Here is a 20,572-nt window from a genome sequence, read left to right on the forward strand (position 1 = left end):
AAGCTATGATCTATTTCTCTAGTTTTGATAATTCTGAAATAACATTGCAAACACGATTGCTTAGGTTATCATACTAGTTAAAGAAATCATATGTTAAAGGAATGTGTAATTATTACTTAAATAAACCAAGGGGAGGTTTTGTGACTAAACTATAAACACCCGAAGTTGTTAGAATTGGGATTTAAGAAATGGAAGTCAATCCTAATCTTTATACTTTACTAAAACTACTTGCTTACTTAAATTGACATTCTCGTGGTAGACATGTAGTTATGCATGCTACTTTCTTTAATGTCATAGGGTATGTTCACTTGAAATGACGCACTATTCTATTAAACATTATCAAAACAAATTTATCACATATTTATTTTTTATAATAATCAAGGAAGAATGGAGTGGATTCTTGATTTTAGATGGTAGCCTTCAAATAATTGATTAACTCATTTAGAATTTTTCTTCTTGTTCACTTATATATATATATATATATATATATATGGTAAGGATACTAAGAAAACCCTTTGGAAATTGAGAACTTTAAGAACCATTTTGAGCCACAAAAAAAACCTTTAAAAAAATCTTAAAACAAAAAAAACAAAAATTTTGAAAAAGTAAAAAAAACCAAAATTCTTATATTTCATTCCGGTTTCATAAAAAAACACTTCGTATTATACACATGTGTATATTTTCATTTAATCTCTAGTTACGTAACAAACACATATGTACATAATCATTTACCTTAAATTGTACATATGTTTTAAAAAACGTGCATAAATTTAAAAAATAAGTATTATACATATGTGTATAATTTTGTTAATATCGACATTTTTTTCAATTTTTTATATTTTTTTATAAAACCGGGATGAAAAATAAAAATTTTTGGTTTTTTTTCCTTTTTTTTTATTTTCGGGTTTTTTTTTGTTTTATAATTTTTTTTATTTTTTGTTAAGAGGAGTGTTTTTTATGGTCTAAAATGGTTCTTAAAGTTCTAAATTTCAAAATAGTTCTTAATATATATATATATATATATATTATTCCAAAAAGTTTAAAAATCACCCCAAAATGATTATCTTCTTCGATTAAATTAAAATGAAGATTTATTATTAAAAAATATTTGTGTCCACAGATCGATACTTGGTTTTTACTATTACTATTTTACGTATACGATAGGTACACTTGCTTAGTTTGTGTGTGGTTAATCTTAGTAGAAATCACTTTTAATTTAAAACACGATCTTGTGCGAAAACTAAACCATCATATTTTAACATCGCACGCGCACATCAAGTAATCACTCCCCTCATATTTTAATGATTTTTTAAACGTTCTGGGTACTTATGCGTACTTAAACATATTTACACATTATATATTATATGCATTAGCAAACTGTGAATATTGTGTGTTGATCGAGTAAATGACTAATTGCTATGTGTTTAGCTGTTTTACTTTATCGCATTCGGAGAGGTCCATCATAATAAGATTAAAGTATGATCATACGCCGTCTTAGTAGCCAAAGCCCGATTCTCTAGGCAATGGTCAACTGACACCCTTGTTTGCATTTATTTTGCCGTAGTAGTCAAAGCCCGATTCGCTATGCAATGGTCAACTGATACCAACTATTTGCTCATGGTTTGATTGATTTATGCTCACAATATCAGTTTTGCTCCTTTATTCACTTATTATTATATCAAAACTGATAATTTTCTCACTCAACCTCGTGTTGACAACCTATATTATTTTGTACACATAAGCAGGTTACCAGTTTGTTTGAAGCTAAGTAGAAGAATCATTTAGAGATACCTTAAGATATTAAACGACGATTATATTTGTTCACTTGTTTTTGGAGTATTTGGATTGTTTTGTAATTTGTTTGAACATGGTGTACTTGATTGAAATTTTGAAATTAATAAATATATTAGATACTAGGTTACTAACCCGTATAGTACACGGGTGGAAAATAGAAAATTTGTAACGTAAAGAAATTTGATTATATATTTGAATATTATATTATTTATTTTTTAACCATTATAAAATGTTTTTTATAGCTTCATATAAGATATATTTTTTTCTATTTAATTAAATAAATTTCTACATGTTAATTAACATAAAAATAAATTTAGATTGGGCCAAAGATAAAATTAATAAACGTTTGAATATTAATAAACTATTGGTGAATCCCATAAACAAATTAGAATCTTGAACTATTCATAAAAATTGAAATCACAAAACTGTTTGAAATTTTAAATAACAGATTAATGATTACATAATGTTATTTGAAGTTAAAAATCAGTCATTAAATATTTTTCAATATCTAAATATTATCAAGATTTTTTTAGAATTCTATTAAAATACCAATTAATGATTACATGATTCTAATTGAATTTAAATTCAATATTATACTATAATAATATGTCAATTATGTCAAAATTATTGCTTAAAATAAAATCCCGTGTTCCTTAATTTATGCATAGTTATGCGTATAATAGTTGTAAGGTTAAAACCTTTTAATTATGTGAAATTGAATGCTTAAAATAAAACTGAGTTTTTTACCCAAATGGGGTGTATGTAAAAAGTATTTACCAAAATGGGGACTTTTAAAACTATTTACCAAATTAAGTGATTTTATATAAATTTGTCTTTTTGCACACAATCTTACTGGGTAAGAATCATTTCTATTAAAATTATCTCTTTGAAAAAGAGAGTACTAATAAAGAAAATAAATTAAAAAATAATGAAAGGCATTTTTATATCTTTCCTGTTTTCTTCGAAATACTCAAAGAAAATGTTTTTAGAACTCTTTTTAAATTTTTATATTTTTATTATTTTACAAAACTGATTTAAACCACAGCAGTTTCATATTATTATTTTTTTTAGTTTTTTCTAATCTTTGTTGTTTTAAACAAGTTTTTTTCTTATCGGACGTTCAAAAATTGATTTAGATTTAATATCAATTTGATTTAGATTCAATATCCATACCGATATCCGGCGTTGTTATGTTATAATATGTTCGGTTGACTATCAGTAAAAGTATGGTATTGGCACTCAAAAACTTATTATATCCAAAAAATTATTTGATGTTGATCAATTTCGTTTCAACAAAAATCTTTGTGAATGTTCGATACAAAAAAAAACATAATGGCGAAACCATAAAAACGAATTTGGGTACCGATCCTAATAAAACTGATAACAATACTGATGTTTTTTTAGTTAGAATCGTTTTGGTTTTTCACAATACTGATGTTTTTTAGTTAGAATCGTTTTGGTTTTTCACTATACCAGTTTGATACCGACACTCGTATATAAGTTACTATGCACAAAAAAGATTTGCTCTTCGTAATGCCTTTTTATATTAATGTGTTATGTTGTTGTTGGCCATACCATGGTTCTGCTAATCTGCTTATTTTATTTTTTTCTTTCTGTTATCATGTTGTATTTTAACTTAAAGCATAATTCATTTTTATTTTACATTTTTCGTTTTGTACAGACCTTTATTAAATAGTTGTTCTCTATTATTTTAAAGAAAATGGGAAAAAATTTACAAAAAAATAAGTTTATCATTTTTCTTTTTTTGGTCTTACTTGAATTTTATTTAATAGAAATTATTTTACCCTAAAAGATTAGGAGTGAGAAAAAGATAAGTTTACATGATAACACCTATTTTAGTAAATAATTTTAAAACTCTCCATTTTGGTAAATACTTATTCCTCCAACCCCATTTTGATTAAAAACTCAAATAAAACTCCCATTACAAGTTTTTAAATCTTAAAATACTTTCCAGATTAATGTTATTTGAATAATTTAAGATAATATTAAAATATTTTAATTATTTCAAAAATGTCGCTTAAAATAAACTACATAATCCTTTATACATAATTATGCATATAGTAGTTGTAAAATAAAATTTTGAATCTTTTAAATATGGAAAAATTAATTGTAAAAATAAAACCCATATTAAAACTTTTCCATCCTCAAAATAGTTTCCATCTTTTTATTAAAATTTTATTTAAATACCAATTAATCGTTATATAATATTGTTAGAATTTTAATGCAAGATTATAATAAAGTATTTTAATTATGTCAAAATTATGGTTTAAAATAAAACCATTTAGTCCTTAATTTGTTCATATAATAGTGGTAAGAAGATTAAAACATTTTAATTATGTCAAAATGAATGTTTAAAATATACATAAATATTTTTAACTGATCCTTAATTTATGCATAATCTAAGTATACTATTAAAACAAAATGATTTTTCCACATAGCATCATTATAGAGTGTCCACACTGGGATCCACATACGCAATTCCCTTAAATACATTTTCCACCTAATTAACATTTATTAAAATGTATAACAATTCATTAAATGCATAAAATCCTTTATCCATTGCTTTTCATTTAATTACCATTCTAAAATTATATTAACTTATTCATATAAATTTACAAAGACTAATCTTTGATTTTTTACAATTCTATATAAAATTCTTCATTAATTTTATTTTATAATCATTTAATTCAATAACTTGACTTATAGCAAATTTCATTTCCGGATTATATAATAATCAATTAAATTACATAAATTGTGAAAAACAAATAAATACATGAATACTAACAAAAATATACATCAATATTAAACAAAAATAAAAGGCATCTTATCAAACAATCTTCAATCCATGAAATTAGCTATATCAAGTTTGGGACAATAACCAGAAATGATAAAATTAAATATTAATATTAATATCACATAATAAATAAATTACAAATTATGGAAAATTTGAATCATGTGAAAAAATGTAAAATTGATGTTATAATTTATAACCGGAAAATTTGAATCGCGTTACCGGAAAAATGAAATAGTGAATATTTCCATTGAATCTTCGATTTTGTTATATAACCTAAAGAGACTATAAGAAAAAATCATATAATTATTAATATAAATACAAACAAAATCGAAAAACAAAATTAATTGTAATTGATATAAAACATTACCGAAATAATATGATAAGAGTATCAAAAGAAGTATGAAATATAATTACCGGAATAACATATAACAAAACAATAGAACCTTACCGGAAAATCAAATAACAAAATCGGAAAACAATAGAACCTTACCGGAAAACAATAGGACCTTACCGGAAAAACATATAACAAAATCGGCCATTACCGGAATATAAGAGACGGTGAAGGAATAAGCTTAATTTAGGAATTTACATATATATTGATGGACCAATCTTCTTAGGGATTTGAATTATCCTTGAGACGCCAAAGTTACAGAATACGCACCTTCAAGATATAGTCACTATTAAGAACATCCAATTGATTCAACACAGTGATGTTTGTTGGCTCCATCTTCCTGGTGGTGAAAATTTAAAATAAACAAAACATTAATTGGTACAATAACACTTTTAACCAAAAAACTAAAAAAAAAAAACGAATGATATAAACAACAACAAATATAAACCTTAGAAACAAAAAAAAATCGTTTAAGCTATATTTGGTGTGATAGTGTAAGAATTGTTGTGTGAAAGAAAAATATTTATATATAGTTCATAGTAAATGATTGATTTGGGAGATTTGAATAAAGAAGTGTAAGGCCCCGAACCCGGTAGCCCTACTTTAGCGTCGGATTTACTCATAAACACAGTTCTACAAATCAGAGTTTATTAAACTTTCGCGGAATATAAAACTTTAACCGTTTATTACAAAACAATTAATCTTTTCTTTAAAACCATAACATAAAATATCATATTTAAAACATCGTTTCTTCCATCTTCAGATGCCAGCCGTTCAATCCATGCCATGTGCCGTCCTCATGATAACTCTATAATCAGCTCACCTGCGTGCATACTAAAAGTCAGCTACGATGAGTGAGTTCTAGTTAATCAGACACCATACAATACATACACATACATACATATCCGAAGATACATATCCATACTTAATCCGTTACCCTACTACCATACATACATACATATCTACAATCACTAACCTCAGTCTACCGAGAGTACGTTCATAGTCCGCCGTCTATACCTGTACTCAAGATCGTGAACACGTAAAAGGTCCGCAGTCCTTACCTATGTTCACCAGTTATGGTACGTGCAAGGTCCGCAGTCCTTCCCTGTACCATCCTATATTGACAACACGTATAAGGTCCTCATTCCTTCTCTATGTTGCAACCTAACCCATAGCACATGCGAAGTCCGCAGTCTTCCTTTATGCTACCAGAACACAAGTAGCACGTATAAGGTCCACAATCCTTTCCTGTGCTGATGCCTATCTATAATATGTATAAGGTCCGCAGTCCTTATCTACGTTGGCGTCTATCACCTATAACCATAGCACGTACGAAGTCCGCAGTCTTCCCCTATGCTACCACAACACAAATATAGCACGTATAAGGTCCACAGTCCTTTCTTGTGCTGACGCCTATCTACATTACGTGTAAGGTCCGCAGTCCTTATCTACGTTGGCGTCTATCTCCTATAACACGTATAAGGCCCACCGTCCCTATCTACGTTTACATCTATCATCTACATCACGTATAAGGCCCGCAGTCCTTAACTACGCCATCACCTGCCAAGTCTATGTCCAACAGAAGTTAGAGGGATTCACCATCCTAACTTACTATGTCGAACGTAGGACTCACATACCATTAGTGTACCTGTACACACATACTTCACATATACAATAATTACATTATAGCATAAGAACACTCTAGGCGTTCTTTACATCATTCATTTAACAACCATACCCCTTGTCGATACGTGCAATATCCGAAGATCGTTAACGCCCCGACAAGTGTTCATTTGTAATGTTCATACATCTTCGATATATAATATTCGTACCTTTATTTTTAACCTGACAGTACGCGCAATATCCGAAGATCGTTCGCGTACCGACAAGCAATCATTCATATCCATCACATATATCACATATGGCATACACTTAACTCTTAGGATAAGCGTATTAACAAACATATTGAGTATGCACACAGCACCGAAAACATAACACATAAATGGGGCTAGAAACTCACCTGAACTTGGTTACTTCTTCTGTTAACGGTTACTCCTTCTCGAGCTGTGCGTGTCTAACTGTTTAATAATTGAATATCAAATACTACTCTAGTCACTCTCATTACTACTTAATCAGTCTTACGTGTCTAAGCCGGTTTTTCTTTATTGAATCATTACCCGGTTAGTTAATCGTTACTCATTAACCTTTTAAAGGTATCTTTCATAAATTATAACAGTCCAAGGGCTACTATGTAATTATCTCATTCCTTTCTAATTCCAGGTACCATTCTGTCTTTATATTAAACTCCTAATTCTTTACTTTTCCCTTAACGAATTGGGTAAAGAATCATCCTCTGATTCGCTAAGCTCCCATAACGAACTAGCTAACGAATCACCCTCTGATTCGCTAAGCTCCCATAACGAACTACCTAACGAATCACCCTCTGATTCGCTAAGCTCCCATAACGAACTAGCTAACGAATCACCCTCTGATTCGCTAAGCTCCCATAACGAACTAGCTAACGAATCACCCTCTGATTCGCTAAGCTCCCATAACGAACTAGCTAACGAATCACCCTCTAGTTCTCTAAGTTTCCTTAGCGAACTAGCTAAAGAATCACCCTCTAGTTCTCTAAGTTTCCTTAGCGAACTAGCTAACGAATCACCCTCTAGTTCTCTAAGTTTCCTTAGCGAACTAGGGTTAGGTCAGGGAACATTCCCTGACACCTTTATCTTTTCCGGCGCCGTCATCGCCGGAAAACCGCGTTTTCGTCGGAAAAACGAGATCTCACTCGTTCTTCCACCGTTTTCATCGTTTTTCGTCCCGTTTGATCCAGATTTGAGCTAGGGTGATCCCTAAACTCATCTTAGGTCCGGTTTATACCCGATTCCACCCGGATCTTGTGATTTAAACGGTTTAACGGTGTCGGCTCGTCGTTACGCGACTATAACTAACGTTTTAGGCTCGTATAATATTAAACTATCATTACCTCGGGTCGGAAATCGATTATCCTTCTTCTTCCTCTTGATTTCGGCTAGAGAGAGAGAGATTAGGATGAGAGAGAGCTAAGTGTGTGTTTTGGTGGTGTATGGATTATGTGTGAAATGAATGGAAAATGGGGATTAAGGTTTATATAATTATGGATCATGGGCTTAAGCCCATGGCCTCTTCCTTCCTTCCCAAGTTCATAACCCATATCCATTACCCAACACTAGCCCGACCCATACTAGCTTCTACTCTATTAATTATTTTCCGACTAACCCGAGTAAACTTTCCCACTGATATTAATTTATTTAATTATAATATTCTTAGAAATTTCGGGATGTTACAAGTCTTCCCCCCTTAAAGAGGTTTCGTCCTCGAAACCTAACGTATTCCTCGTGAAAGGAACACTTCTTATATTCGCACACTTTATTGATTCGCCCCCCGCTTTATGGGTTATCCTTCTTACTCCCTTGCAGTCATCGAGCGGTGATCATGTATTTTAGCTGTTAAGGTAGCTTGTCCATGAGACCCTCGATGTGCCAAGACTCATCTCATCCTTCCAAGGGCTTCGTTTAGTACTTTTAACACTATTGTCAAAACGACATTTTATCATAACATAATAATCATTCATAACCAAACTCAATATATTACACGTCACTGATAAAAATAAGTTTTAAACCTTAACACAAAACAAGTTCTTAAGAAAATGTAATTTAAACAAATAAAACCATTGCATGAGCAATTATTCCTTCATCAAGTGTTCCTCTCTGCAGTTTCCCCAAGTCTTTATCCTTTCGCACCTCCCGCCCCTGCTTCCTTGCAATCCCTAGCCATGTGGTCAGTTTTTCCGCATTTGAAGCACTTTGGACGATCAGGGCATTCTCGAGAGTAATGCCCACTCTTTCCACACCGATAGCACCTGTCTGTCCCAGTCTTGCATTCTCCCTGGTGCACTTGCCCACACGTCTTACATGCATCCTTGTTCCCAACCTTGGCCTTCCTCTCATCAGTTGTTGTCACCATCTCGCCAGACCGCTTAGCAGAGGTAGCCCATTTCTTCTCCTTCTTTTCCTCCACCACCACATCGTCCTCAGCCAGGTCAGCATAAACCACTTCTGCAAGCTCAACAGCAGAGTCAAAAGTAGCAGGTTTATTTGCCCTGACTAACATGCGGATCTTTTGTGGCAATCCCCTCACATAACATTTGATTCTCTTGACCTCAGTGTCAACCATATCAGGCACCAACCTAGATAGTCGGTTGAATTCAGTAGTATACTCACGTTGCGTCATCATACCGGCATTTAAATTCAGGAACTTCATCTCCGTTCTTTCAACCTCGGCATCTGCACAAAACTTCTTCATCACCAACTCTTTCAGATCGTCCCATCTCAGCGCCTTGATCTCATCCCTAGTCTTTCTCTACTTCACACTTTCCCACCAATACATAGCTTCTTCTTCAAATGACTGAGTAGCATAACCCACAGCTTGGTCGGGACGGCATTCGCTAATGCGGATAATCTTGTCCATAGTGGTTATCCATTGGAGAGTAGCGATTGCGTCTCCCAAACCAGTCAGCTTCGGGGGTCGCATCCTTTGAAGGACTTGTAGTTACACCCACCTCGACCTCTCCTTCCATCACCAACCTTGACAGATCCAGCTTCACTCGAGTCACCCTTCCCTCCCTCACCATCCTTCCTACCATTCTCTCCTGATCCTTCAGCAGTTCTTCCAGCAGATCCTTCAGGATTCCCATTCTTCATGGCAGTTGCCACAGCTTGGGCAATGGCAGCTAGAACAGCAAGGTCAAGTTGATGTCCTTCGTTGTTGCTCGAGTTTCCTCCAGCTGCGCCTCCTTCGTCTCCGGTGTTGGAAGCTTCTTCTACCGAGGCTTGCCGGACAAGACGAGGCCTACCACGACGTCCAGTGCGACCTCCAGTTCCAACAATTTCTCCAGCTCCAGCCATTAGTATTCTAAAAGGGAAAACACAAACGTCATCACTCTAGGAATTATTTAGCACATGATTTGTAAGGTAAGTAGCTAATGACACTGATCAAGTGTAATTAACTATTTGCATTTCTCCTCAGGTTCTACATACTTCCCTTTATGATTTCACTTGTGCTAGTTTCTACTTATAAACAATTAATCAATCAAACACTCGAGAAATCCTATCCCTAACCTGCATATATCCTTTCTTTAATAATTAAGTTAACATCCTTATACAATATTTAAAATACTTTACCGTTACTGAGCTTGCTTGAGTGACATATGGCTATCTTGAACTGGCATCTTCTTTCTTTTCTTACTTTAAATCCCATTCTCTGTTCGAGTCTAAGCATTTAGGATGCTTAAATCTCTCGAACTTATGCTCTGATACCAACTTGTAAGGCCCCGAACCCGGTAGCCCTACTTTAGCGTCGGATTTACTCATAAACACAGTTCTATAAATCAGAGTTTATTAAACTTTCGCGGAATTTAAACTTTAACCGTTTATTACAAAACAATTAATCTTTTCTTTAAAACCATAACATAAAATATCATATTTAAAACATCGTTTCTTCCATCTTCAGATGGCAGCCGTTCAATCCATGCCATGTACCATCCTCATGATAACTCTATAATCAGCTCACCTGCGTGCATACTAAAAGTCAGCTACGCTGAGTGAGTTCTAGTTAATCAGATGCCATACAATACATACACATACATACATATCCGAAGATACATATCCATACTTAATCTGTTACCCTACTACCATAAATACATACATATCTACAATCACTAACCTCAGTCTACCGAGAGTACGTTCATAGTCCGCCGTCTATACCTGTACTCAAGATCGTGAACACGTAAAAGGTCCGCAGTCCTTACCTATGTTCACCAGTTATGGTACGTGAAAGGTCCGTAGTCCTTCCCTGTACCATCCTATATTGACAACACGTACAAGGTCCTCAGTCCTTCCCTATGTTGCAACCTAACCCATAACACATGCGAAGTCCGCAGTCTTCCCCTATGCTACCAGAACACAAGTAGCACGTATAAGGTCCACAGTCCTTTCCTGTGCTGACGCCTATCTATAATACGTATAAGGTCCGCAGTCCTTATCTACGTTGGCGTCTATCACCTATAACCATAGCACGTACGAAGTTCGCTGTCTTCCCCTATGCTACCACAACACAAATACAGCACGTATAAGGTCCACAGTCCTTTCTTGTGCTGACGCCTATCTACATTACGTATAAGGTCCGCAGTCCCTATCTACGTTGGCGTCTATCTCCTATAAAACGTATAAGGCCACCGTCCCTATCTACGTTTACATCTATCATCTACATCACGTCGGAGTCCTTAACTACGCCATCACCTGCCAAGTCTATGTCCAACAGAAGTTAGAGGGATTCGCCATCCTAACTTACTATGTCGAACGTAGGACTCACATACCATTAGTGTACCTGTACACACATACTTCACATATACAATAATTACATTATAGCATAAGAACACTCTAGGCGTTCTTTACATTATTCATTTAACAACCATACCTCTTGTCGATACGTGCAATATCCGAAGATCGTTCACGCTCCGACAAGTGTTCATTTGTAATGTTCATACATCTTAGATATATAATATTCGTACCTTTATTTTTAACCTGACAGTACGCGCAATATCCGAAGATCGTTCGCGTACCGACAAGCAATCATTCATATCCATCACATATATCACATATGTGTTGGGTTTTATACAAGATTATCAAAGTTCAAGTTAACCATATTTAACTAGAAAACGCAACGGAAGCTTAGATTTTAAAACTTGTTATGAACATACCATTATGTTAAAACTAAAACCCAAAGAACAAGGATCAATATTACAAGAACAAGATGCTCACAAAAGTAAATTGTACCTTCTTATACCTTATGAGAAGATGTAGGTGGATGAAGAAGATAATGTCTTCAAATGGCAAGGTTGCAAAGGAGAAACCCTCAAGCTTTTGATACCCCAAGCTTTTAAACAACAACACCAACTTGTTGCTAGGATTAGAACACTTGAATCAAGCTCACAAAACACCCCCTTTCTTTGGCCAAAGTGGCCGTGGATATTGAGAGAGAAAGAGAGAGAGTTTTACACTTGAAAATACAAAAGAAAACAAGACCCAAAAATGCATGTGTGTTGAATGGAGGAACATAAAAGGAGAACCAAAGAGCATCTTGGTCTTTGATTGGGTAAAACCACCACCCCCACATGGGTGGCCGGTTTTTGTTTTGTTTTCCTTTTTTTTTTTTTTTTTGTTTTGTATTTTGTTTTAACCATTTAAAACATCTCCATTCATTTTATAAAACTCATTTTTATAAAATGTACATACATTTATATAATTATTTAACCAATTAAATAATTAATTTATATAAACAAATTATCCAGATAATTTATTTAAATCCTCAAGTGTGTTTGTTTAGAAAACCAATTTTCTAAACACGTAGTGTTCGGTATTCATTTAAATGATCAAATCATTAAAAGAATACATTTGGTGTCGTCTAGCTTGTTATTGGGTATGACCCGACTTGGATCAAACACAGTTAGCCACATTAATATAAGTATGTGTCTCGGGCATACGTAATTCCAACAATCTCCCACTTGCACGAGATACATAGAAAATTAATGCAAGTGGTGAATACCGCCTAACAACAGTTCACCACCCCTAATGTGTTTGACGAAGTGCCATTCATTAACATCATCCCTTCAAGTCCCTTACTTGATATGATTTAGGTGAATCTATCATTATATCCCTTTGTTACTAGATGTCATGTTGGATCTAAGAGACATAGGTGATCATTCTCTTTACAATTCAACTTTATCAGGCCTTAGACATCTAAACTCTCAACACATAAGAGGAACAAATTCCATCTTGACTGTATACGCCTCTCACTATCACTTTATACTCCACCTGAGCTCATCCTTATGTACCATCTTTTACGAATAGCGAAGGGGAGAGTCAAAGTGTAATACTTGGTGAAAATCAAGACCCAGTATACATCTCAGGTCTAAGGATAATATGAAATTCTCCTTTACTCAAAATTACTAATGATCAGGTCCATTGACTCCATGTAGTAATATTGAGAGCGGGTCAGTCCAATATTCGTATCCCACAAATATCTATGAACCTTGGCAGCAAACCTATGCTCCATATTCATTCCTTATGAATATCCACCAATCCTAGTTCATAATAGTCTTGCTTCATATTTGTTCCCACAAATGTGATCGACTACGGACTTTTAGAATAAGATAACTTATTCATGGATTAAACATGCAAAATTAGAATTTAACTCAAGATTCCATAATCATATAAAAGAGTTAAATTACAAAAGTCTTTTAAACGTAAATACAAAATAGATCAAATCCAATTACTAGAATATCGAAGTCCTAAGCCACTCGCATGACGCTCATGTTTCGGTCTTTCTAGGAGCTTCGTGAATGGATCCGCAAGATTTTGATCAGTTCCAACTTTGCGAATACATATCTTTCCCTTTTCAACTTCATCCCTTATGTAGTTGAATCTCCGCTCTATGTGCCTTGTCTTTTGGTGCGAACGAGGTTCCTTGATTTGTGCAATGGCACCCTCGTTGTCACAAAAGATTTCTAGGGGGTCTTGAATGGAAGAGACCACCCCTAGATCAGTAATGAATTTCTTCAACCATGCAGCTTCCTGAGCTGCCAATGAAGCGGCGATGTATTCTGATTCTGTAGTGGACAATGCTACCACTTCCTGTTTTGAGCTCTTCCAAGAGACAGCTCCTCCATTAAGAGTGAACACATACCCAGATTGTGATCGAGAATCATCTCGATCAGTTTGGAAGCTCGCATCCGTGTAACCTTTTATAGCGAGTTCCTCCTCACCAGATCCATATATCAGAAACATATCCTTAGTTCTCCTAAGGTATTTCAATATGCTCTTAACAGCCATCCAATGACTGTTTCCTGGATTCTGTTGGTATCTGCTTGTCATGCTCAAAGCGCATGACACATCCGGTCTAGTACATATCATCGCATACATAATGGATCCTATAGCAGAAGCATATGGGATTTGTTTCATCATCTCTTGCTCATCCTTTGAGCTTGGACATTGAGCTAAACTCAATATGGTCCCTCTTTGAATAGGTACAAAACCTTTCTTGGAGTTTTCCATCTTGAACCTTTTCAAGATCTTATCAATGTATGTACTTTGGTTCAAACCTATCAAGCGCCTTGACCTATCCCTATAGATCTTTATTCCCAAAATATAGGCAGCTTCACCAAGATCCTTGATGGAAAATCTACTTCCAAGCCAAGCCTTAACGCTTTCCATGGTTGGAATGTCATTTCCAAATAGTAGAATGTCATCGACATACAATACTAAGAAGGTAATTATACTCCCACTAGCTTTCTTATACACACAAGCCTCATCAGCATTCTTGATGAATCCAAAATTTTTGATTTCTTCATCAAAACGATGATTCCAAGTTCTAGATGCTTGTTTCAATCCATAGATTGATTTCTTTAACTTGCATACTTTATTAGGATGTTTCGGATCGACAAAACCTTCAGGCTGAACCATATAGACATCTTCCTCAAGATATCCATTTAGGAAAGCGGTCTTGACATCCATTTGCCAAATTTCATAATCATAATGTGCAGCTATGGCAAATAATATCCTAATAGACTTTAGCATTGCCACAGGCGAAAAAGTTTCATCATAATCAACCCCTTGAGTTTGAGTGAAACCCTTAGCTACAAGTCTTGCTTTATAAGTATCCAAGTTTCCATGCATATCAGTTTTTCTTTTGAAAACCCACTTACTTCCAACAGCTTTGGAGTTGAGTGGTAGTTCAACCAATTCCCAAACTTGGTTGTCATACATGGATTGCATCTCAACGTTCATGGCTTCAAGCCATTTGTCACAATCATTCTTGGACATTGCATCACGGTATGTGGTTGGTTCATCAGAATCTACCACGTAGCAACCTTCTACAAAAAATCCATATCTTTCAGGTGGATTGCTAACTCTATCAGATCTGCGAACGTTTTGTGTGTTTTGATCAACCACTTGATCACTTTCAACAACCTCTTGTTGAGTGCTAGTATCAACCAATTGTGTATCATCTTGTGGTTCTTGATCCTCATCAAGTTTCACTGTTCTACTATTAGTTCCTTCCTTAAGGAACTTAGTTTCCAAGAACTTACCCTTTCGAGCAATAATAACATTTTGCTCACTAGGATCATAAAAGTAATATCCTAAATCATCTTTAGGATAACCTATAAAGATACACTTAGTGGATCGGACTTCTAATTTGTTTGGGGTGTATTGCTTTACATAAGTTTCACAACCCCAAACTCTTAAGAATGATAGCGATGGAGCCTTTCCATGCCATATTTCAAAAGGTGTCTTCTCCACTTTCTTGGTTGGAGCCATATTCAATATGCGAACAGCGGAAAGTAAAGCATAGCCCCAAAATGATAGAGGTAAACTGCTTCTAGCCATCATCGATCGAACCATATCTAATAGGGTACGATTTCTCCTTTCAGACACACCATTATGTTGTGGTGTTCCAGGTGGAGTAAGTTGTGAAATAATTCCACAACTCTTAAGATGATCTTGAAAAACATCACTTAGGTATTCACCTCCTCTGTCACTACGAAGTACTTTGATTGTGGTCTTGAGTTGTCTTTCTACTTCAGCTTTGAAGTCTTTGAACATTTCAAAAGCTTCATCTTTGTGTTTCATTAAGTACACATAACCATATCGACTATAATCGTCAATAAAGGTAATGAAGTATCTTTCACCATTCCTAGTCATTGGTCTAAAAGGACCACATACATCCGAATGTATGATACCCAATAATTCTTTTGACCTTTCAAAAGTTTTATTAAAGGGTTGCTTTGTCATTTTGCCTTGTAAACAAGATTCACATACATCAAATGAATCATACTCATTTGTTTCTAGAATACCACTCTTGCGAAGAGTTTGCATGCGATTCTTGCTTATATGTCCAAGGCGACAATGCCAAAGATAGGGATCACCCAAGTCCTTCTTGAGTTTCTTGGTGTTGACATTGTACATTGAACTACTATGTGACATACCACTTTGATCTATTTCATATATACCATTCATGGGTATAGCTTTAAAATAAAATATGCCATTCATCAAAACATGAATATCATAATCCATAAATTTAAAATCAAAGCCACATTGTTTTAAAAGAGACACGGAAATAATGTTTCTCCTTAACTTAGGAGCATACAAAACATTCTTCAAAATTACTTCCAAACCACTTGGAAGCTTTAACAAGTAGTCTCCTTGGGCTTGGACTTCAACTCTTGCTCCATTGCCCATAAAGAGACTAATGTCCCCTTTGTTGAGTTGTTTACTTCTTTTGAACCCCTGCAACAAATTGCAAATGTGAGTTCCACATCCGGTATCAAGTACCCATGTATTTGAAGAAATAACATTTAGTTCAATATGTATAGTAAAGATAATACCTGAGGTATGCCCCGCATCCCTCTTATCTTTTAACGCATTGAGATAGGTCGGACAATTCCTTTTCCAATGACCTATCTCTCCACACTCAAAGCATGGATCTTGCGCCGCAACCTTTTGCTTCTTTTCCTTCGGTTTGTAGGGCGTGATGGCTTTCCTCTTTCCCTTTCCTTGGACGTGGCCCTTGCCCTTAGCAACACTTGCTTTGGGTTTGGAGTTATGTCCCCTTTTCCCTTCATCGATTGTTAGAACGGGTAAAACCTTTTTACCCATTCCCGCTTCGGCCGTTCTTAGCATTGCGTGAAGCTCACCAATGCTTTTGTCCCATCCATTCATGTTATAATTCATGACAAAGGTTTCAAACCTTTTGGTCAAAGAGTTGAGGATCAAATCCGTAGCCAACTCATTAGACACGGGACAATTCAACCTACGAAGCTTTTCGATGTAGCTTTTCATCTTTAGGACATAAGATGAGACGCTTTGGGTTTCCTCCATACGACATGCATGAAACGCTCGAACCGTTTCGAAACGTTCGGCTCTAGCTTGTTGAAGGAACATTTCCTTCAATTGAGTTATCATGTCGTATGCCCCATGATGCTCGAAATCCTTTTGGATTTCGGGAATCATAGTCGCTAACATGAGGCAAGAGGCTTGCACCGAATCTTTGGTGTAGTTGACCCAATCGTTATAAGCCTCCTCATCTTCCACGTTAGGCTCGTCGGGAATGGGATCGTCTAAGACATATGATATCTCTTCTTGTTTGAGAACTATTCTCAAGTTGCGATACCAGTCCATAAAGTTATTATGGTTTAGACGATCCTTTTCAAGGATGGTTCTTAAGGATAGGTTACGGGTGTTATGGGTAGAGGTGTTAGCATTGTTAGCGGCCATCTACAAAATTTAACAAAGTTTTATTTTAGTATTATAAACAATTTAATTATTAATACCCTTTTATTCCAAATTTTAAAATAATAATTAAATTCTAGAATCCAACGATAAATCAAATTTCGGTTAGGTGACCTTTATCCCGTTATTTGATTTAACAAGGTAGTCAATCTTGACAATTGCAACCCTTTGCAACTTCTAGAGGTATGGGACCATTCGAAATCCTTATTTCGTGTTGGCATGTTTATCCCATCAACACCATTGGACCCCATGCTTAGGTGACCTTTATCACATGGTTTCCAATTCAAGTCGTCCTACTTGTATAAACATGTAAGATTAACATACAAGTGGTTAGGTGACCTTTATCCCACAAATATGTTAATATTACCCTAAGTATATTAGTTTGCTCAAAATGGTTAGGTGACCTTTATCCCATTTAAAGTTCCCTAATACGTTAAGTGTCATACAAAAGGATGGTGTTAGACTTGTTTCCTTGGTAATTAAGAAAAAGGGATTTTTAAGTTTTCCAATATTCTAGTTTGAAAAACATTATGCCATATCCTAACATGCATTTAGAAATATGGCGATTTTGAAAACCAATTTTCAAGGTTCAAGTTATAATAAAACCAATTTTATTATATGTGAGTGATCGCTTAGTTTTAATAAACCCATTTAATTAAACTAATTGACGCGATATTACCAAATATATATTAGAACCCGTTTTATGCTTGTTGTCGTTCCTATGTGACGGTTTGGATATCCTAATATCTATCAACCACACATTACATTAAGTAAAACAAACAACCAAGCATACACATGCAAAATATAGTCATAACCGAGAACCGCTAAGTTTGACCATACTTGTTAGCCGAAACAAGTATAGGTCATAAGTCACACCTAAGGGACAAAACATGACACAAGGATGGAATGTTGACTCCCACTTGAACTTGCATCCAAATGCTTCAAGTATCCTTTCCAAGTTGTTGTGTTCTTGTTGGGCTTGTTAATGGGCTCCAAACTTCCAAAAGTCTTCTTGGGCCCAAGAGTGAAATTTATGGGCCTAATGGGCTTGAATCCCATGATGGGCCGGTGAGGCCCAACAAGCCCAAAATTTCGGTCCAAGGCCCAAATCCACCAATTCTTGCATCTTCAATTTTTACAAAATGTATCCTAATACATATTTTTCTAAAAAAAAGGAAAATGCAACTAATCTATTTATTACATACCAATTTATGAATAAATAAATTACACAAGCCTAAGATTATGAATTATTACAACCATATTGAATAATAAACATAATCAACATACACAAACAACAATCAACACATCCAAGGTCTAGGTTTCGGTTATGACACAATCAAACATACCAAATGTTCTAAGCATGCAACCTAAGCAACCAATGCCCAAATACCCCCAAAAAAGAATCGGCCCCCCCCCCAAAAGGCTACGGCCAATTTTTTTTTTTTTTTTTTTTTTTATATTCAACATCCAAATGTTAATAATGGTTTCCTAAGATCTTTCCATGCATGTCAAGATCTTACAAAACCATGAGGGGTAAAATCCACCAAATTTTCGGACTTCCCTTTTCACCCATGAAAAAAAAAATCCGAAATTTATGAATACAAAAGAAGCATAAGTCCTTGTAACCGGCTCTTGATGCCATTGTTGGGTTTTATACAAGATTATCAAAGTTCAAGTTAACCATATTTAACTAGAAAACGCAACGGAAGCTTAGATTTTAAAACTTGTTATGAACATACCATTATGTTAAAACTAAAACCCAAAGAACAAGGATCAATATTACAAGAACAAGATGCTCACAAAAGTAAATTGTACCTTCTTATACCTTATGAGAAGATGTAGGTGGATGAAGAAGATAATGTCTTCAAATGGCAAGGTTGCAAAGGAGAAACCCTCAAGCTTTTGATACCCCAAGCTTTTAAACAACAACACCAACTTGTTGCTAGGATTAGAACACTTGAATCAAGCTCACAAAACACCCCCTTTCTTTGGCCAAAGTGGCCGTGGATATTGAGAGAGAAAGAGAGAGAGTTTTACACTTGAAAATACAAAAGAAAACAAGACCCAAAAATGCATGTGTGTTGAATGGAGGAACATAAAAGGAGAACCAAAGAGCATCTTGGTCTTTGATTGGGTAAAACCACCACCCCCACATGGGTGGCCGGTTTTTGTTTTGTTTTTTTTGTTTTTTTTTGTTTTGTATTTTGTTTTAACCATTTAAAACATCTCCATTCATTTTATAAAACTCATTTTTATAAAATGTACATACATTTATATAATTATTTAACCAATTAAATAATTAATTTATATAAACAAATTATCCAGATAATTTATTTAAATCCTCAAGTGTGTTTGTTTAGAAAACCAATTTTCTAAACACGTAGTGTTCGGTATTCATTTAAATGATCAAATCATTAAAAGAATACATTTGGTGTCGTCTAGCTTGTTATTGGGTATGACCCGACTTGGATCAAACACAGTTAGCCACATTAATATAAGTATGTGTCTCGGGCATACGTAATTCCAACAATATGGCACACACTTATCTCTTAGGATAATCGTATTAACAAACATATTGAGTATGCACACAGCCACGAAAACATAACACATAAATGGGGCTAGAAACTCACCTGAACTTGGTTACTTCTTCTGTTAACGGTTACTCCTTCTCGAGCTGTGCGTGTCTAACTGTTTAATAATTGAATATCAAATACTACTCTAGTCACTCTCATTACTACTTAATCAGTCTTACGTGTCTAAGCCGGTTTTACTTCATTGAATCATTACCCGGTTAGTTAATCGTTACTCATTAACCTTTTAAAGGTATCTTTCATAAATTATCAAAGTCCAAGGACTAATATGTAATTATCTCATTCCTTTCTAAGTCCAGGGACCATTCTGTATTTATATTAAACTCCTAGTTCTTTACTTTGGCGTTAACGAATTTGGTAAAGAATCATCCTCTGATTCGCTAAGCTCCCATAACGAACTAGCTAACGAATCACCCTCTGATTCGCTAAGCTCCCATAACGAACTAGCTAAGGAATCACCCTCTGATTCGCTAAGATCCCATAACGAACTAGCTAACGAATCACCCTCTGATTCGCTAAGATGCCATAACGAACTAGCTAACGAATCACCTTCTAGTTCTCAAAGTTTCCTTAGCGAACTAGCTAACGAATC

This window comes from Bidens hawaiensis, unplaced genomic scaffold (assembly GCF_021521415.1).
Source record: "Bidens hawaiensis isolate Kalapana, Puna unplaced genomic scaffold, B.hawaiensis_p1.1 tig00003857_1, whole genome shotgun sequence".
Taxonomy (NCBI): Eukaryota; Viridiplantae; Streptophyta; class Magnoliopsida; order Asterales; family Asteraceae; genus Bidens; species Bidens hawaiensis.